Source organism: Eptatretus burgeri, chromosome 8 (genome assembly GCF_056783735.1).
Source record: "Eptatretus burgeri isolate ZD-2024b chromosome 8, Ebu_testis_v1, whole genome shotgun sequence".
Taxonomy (NCBI): domain Eukaryota; kingdom Metazoa; phylum Chordata; class Myxini; order Myxiniformes; family Myxinidae; genus Eptatretus; species Eptatretus burgeri.
Genome location: NC_140968.1, coordinates 28635736 through 28640642, shown reverse-complemented (window position 1 = coordinate 28640642; position 4907 = coordinate 28635736). Strand labels below are relative to the sequence as shown.

At 45.7% G+C, this 4907-nt stretch overlaps 1 pseudogene; it reads right to left on the bottom strand.

Moving 5' to 3' along the window:
• Positions 1-2465: 2465 nt before the first annotated feature.
• LOC147021406 (uncharacterized) lies at positions 2466-4680 on the bottom strand (annotated as a pseudogene).
• Positions 4681-4907: the final 227 nt, after the last annotated feature.

Sequence of the window (4907 nt, the reverse complement as noted above, 5' to 3'; positions counted from 1 at the left end):
GACGGCCACGTGACTCGAATCGTGGCACGTCGCCCACCGGACGGACAATTCAGTCGTGACCCTCTCGGACCAACGCCGGGAGCTAGTCACGGGTGGGGGTTTAACCTCACCACAATCGTGCCAATTGCTCACCCGCGCAGGATAGGGTCGCTCGCCAAATTCGATCTACCTAAGTACCTGCGCGAATGGTCGACCGGGCGATCGCACCACGCCGCAGGTCGACTCCGGACACGGGCCGCTTGGGCGGCCCGTTCCGTGCTATCGGGATAACCGAGCGGTGTTATCGTCAGCCTCGATGGTTCTGATTAATTATCGGGTGTATTAAGCCCACTACGAACCCTTTACATGAAGCAGGATGGAGGGTCAATAAAGAAAAGACGAAGCGAAACAGGAAAACAGTTCACACAATGCACATTTATTATGCGACACACGGACAGCACACATATACAGCAAAACAGTCAAAATGCACATATAGCAGTTAAAACAAAAGAAACAATGACGCAGAGTTACTACCGAATACTCATACACACGGCAACACTTATACAATTCTACTTTACAGACGGCGGCAACACACATTTACTCAAAAGCAAAGGAAAGAAGCCACCCTCATAAACAAGGGGGCAGATGGGCCTGTAGGCCAATATGCACGCGTGAACTGAAGGAGCGGCCAGGCCCGCGAGACCGGGGGGGGGGGTCCTACCCGCATCGTCGTGACGCGTTGGCGGATGAGTCGCAGGTGTGGCCGCGTGGCTGTGCCCCGACTCCGTGCTCCTTGGCGGGTTTCGTTGGCATGACGTTTGGAGTGGGGTGGGAACGGGGCCCCCCTTTTGCACTATCTCAGTGCGGGGGAAAGGGGGAAATTGTTGATGCCATGGGGGAGGAGAATGGCTGGCTGGCTTGGGTCCCGGACGAGCGATCTCACACCGCGACCTCGTCGCCGACCGCCGTCCTTCTTGCCTTGGACCCGAGCTCCTTTGCCTCTTCCTGCAACTCTCCTCGGCCAATTGCAGAACCCAACTCGATGCCACACCGATGACTTCGCCACCCGACTCCACTCTCTGCCACACCGATGACTCGACACACACTGCTACTGCCACACACTGCTTCTGCCACACTCTGCTTCTGCCACGCTCTGCTACTGCCACGCTCTGCTACTGCCACGCTCTGCTACTGCCACGCTCTGCTACTGCCACGCTCTGCCTTGCGCTCGCCATTTTATAGGCCGACAGGAGAAAACAATATGCAAATATCCGGATCAGGATGACCTCGGGGCGGAGCCACGCTCGCCAATTGGATGGAGGAAAAGTGGGCGTGAACCTCCCCTGATCCTAGAATTTGCATATATGGATTTCACACAGACGCGCCTGGAGGCGGGGCCAAGCCGCTCCGCGCTTGCTAATTGGACGGATCAGAAGTGGGCGTGTAGCGTTCTTGATCCGAATTCTCCCTCAGAAAGGCCGCTACTTGCGCTCGCGGCTCTGTGCATTTCACTGAACGAGCCCAAGACAGCCCGACGCTCAGTGTTCACAGGTGGTGCGGGAATGGCCGTAGAAGGAGAGAGGTGAAGGTGGTGGAGGGTTTTTCGGTGGTGGTTTGATGGTTATGGTGCCGTTTGGGAATGACGGTGATGCGATGTTTGCGGGATTGAGTTGTGAAGGTAAAGGTCGTGGCTGTTGGCATTGTTGTTGTTGTCTGAGGGTTGGAGTGTGGTTGTAGTTGGTGACGATGGCTGGCGTGGTGGTTAAGGTGGTTGTTGTGTGATGGCGGTTGAGACGTGGTTGGTTCAAAATAAAGATAGAACAGAAAAACGGCTATCTCAAAGCGTCGCAGCCTGAATGAATCACATAAATTCCCTACAGACAACGGATTTGGGGCTAACTACACATGTACTTAGAGATATCTCACCTACGGCCCCTTTATGGTGTAATGCGAATTTCCACAGCCGTAACAATACATACTGTACATACATACTGCACATACATGACTTTGCTTGGTCACGCGACCGCCATGTTAGCAAAGGGGAAAACAAACGCAGCACCGATCGCAGACGCATGGACATCGTGGTTTTACTTGCTCGCAAAACCGAGTGATTTGTTTTTTTCTGTCGATGTATTTCAGATAAATTGTTGATACATTGTGTTCACCCAAGTGTTTGCAATGTCATATCAACATATAGAACATTTGTGAGTGATGCATTGGCCAGATATCGAGCCAAAATACAGTTAATTGGCCTTGATTCTTGGCCCGACCAGGACCCCGGTGATTCGTGGATCGACAACCCGAAGGAATGGCCGAACGTGCAATACCCGGACGGATACACGTATCTAGTCAAGACACCAGGTATGTAATCCAATTGTAAACCAAGTTTTAACTGTGTATTATCAAATATTACTGTACCTGAGTGTTAATATATTATTTCAATTATTTATGAACTCTCGAGCTGACGTGGCTCGTTAGTAATAGTTTTAATTGACCTGCCTTGTCTCTACCGTGTAACGGTGAGTCATCTGTGCTAGTTGTGGGTCACTCACTGACCCGGCAAGAATATCAATGAATGATTAAAATATTGCTCACACTCATGTTGTATAAATTCTGTGTTATCCCTGATTTTAATGATGTGTCTGACTGTGTGTATGACTGTGAGTGTGTATGACTGTGAGTATGACTATGTGAGTGAGTATGTGAGTATGTGAGTATGACTATGTATATGACTATGTGAGTGAGTATGACTATGTGTATGACTGTGAGTGTGTATGACTGTGTGTATGACTCTGTGTATGACTCTGTGTACGAGTATGTGAGTGAGTATGACTATGTGTATGACTGTGAGTATGACTATGTGAGTGAGTATGTGAGTATGACTATGTATATGACTATGTGAGTGAGTATGACTATGTGTATGACTGTGAGTGTGTATGACTGTGTGTATGACTCTGTGTATGACTCTGTGTACGAGTATGTGAGTGAGTATGACTATGTGTATGACTGTGAGTGTGTATGACTGTGTGTATGACTCTGTGTATGACTCTGTGTACGAGTATGTGAGTGAGTATGACTATGTGTATGACTGTGAGTGTGTATGACTGTGAGTATGACTATGTGAGTGAGTATGTGAGTATGACTATGTATATGACTATGTGAGTGAGTATGACTATGTGTATGACTGTGTGTATGACTCTGTGTATGACTCTGTGTACGAGTATGTGAGTGAGTATGACGATGTGTATGACTGTGAGTGTGTATGACTGTGAGTATGACTGTGAGTGAGTATGTGATTATGACTATGTATATGACTATGTGAGTGAGTATGACTGTGAGTATGACTATGTGAGTGAGTATGTGAGTATGACTATGTATATGACTATGTGAGTGAGTATGACTATGTGTATGACTATGACTGTGAGTATGATTATGTGAGTGAGTATGTGAGTATGACTATGTCGTATGAGTATGTGAGTGAGTATGACTATGTGTATGACTGTGAGTATGATTATGTGAGTGAGTATGACTGTGAATATGACTATGTGTATGACTATGACTATGTGTATGAGTATGACTGTGAGTATGACTATGTGGTATGAGTATGTGAGCGAATATGACTATGTGCATGACTGTGTATGAGTATGACTATGTGTATGACTATGTGTATGAGTATGACTATGTGTATGACTATGTGTATGAGTATGACTATGAGTATGACTATGTGTATGACTATGTGTATGAGTATGACTATGTGTATGACTATGTGTATGACTATGTGAGCGAGTATGACTATGTGTATGAGTATGACTATGTGTATGACTATGTGTATGAGTATGACTATGTGTATGACTATGTGTATGAGTATGTGTATGACTATGTGTATGAGTATGACTATGTGTATGACTATGTGTATGACTATGTGCATGACTATGTGTATGACTATGTGTATGAGTATGACTGTGAGTATGACTATGTGTATGACTATGTGAGTATGACTATGTGTATGACTGTGAGTGAGTATGACTGTGAGTATGACTATGTGAGTGAGTATGACTAAGTATGACTATGTGTATGAGTATGTGAGTGAGTGTGACTGTGATTATGACTATGTGTGTGAGTATGACTGTGAGTGAGTGTGACTGTCTATGACTTTGTGTATGACTGTGAGTATGACTGTGTACGAGTATGTGAGTGAGTATGACTGTGAGTATCACTGTTTATGAGTATGTGAGTGAGTATGACTGTGAGTGAGTATGATTGTGAGTATGACTATGACTATGTGTATGACTGTGAGTATGACTGTGTATGAGTATGTGTGTGACTATGTGAGTGACTCTGACTGTGAGTATGACTACGAGTATGTGTATGAGTATGTGAGTGAGTATGAATATGAGTATGACTATGTGTATGAGCGTTGCCGTGTGTGTGTGTGTGTGTGTGTGTGTGTGTGTGTGTGTGTGTGTGTGTGTGTGTGTGTGTGTGTGTGTGTGTGTGTGTGTGTGTGTGTGTGTGTGTGTGTGTGTGTGTGTGTGTGTGTGTGTGTGTGTGTGTGTGTGTGTGTGTGTACGTTTTGTAATGATGTCGCAGTGCGTGGCTATTTCTTGTGGCTGTTGAGTTGAAGTGCCTGGGCTGAGGACAAGACTGCAGTGAACTTAAAGGAAAGGCCGACACATTGTCATTGCATTTAGTTTGCGAGTTCTAATCCTATTAATATCAATCAAGGGCCAAGGCATTCGTGTTTTTGTGTGATGTACCATTGCGTAATTGCCCTGGTACTATTTTAATAACTAACCACAGAATATATTTTTCTTTTTAATCTCAGGAGTGTTTACACATGAGGCAATGAAAAACTACCGATCACTGGAAGCCCACAAATTTTTTGTCTCTAGTTGGGTGCAGACTGTGCTACACAAAAATGTTGGAGG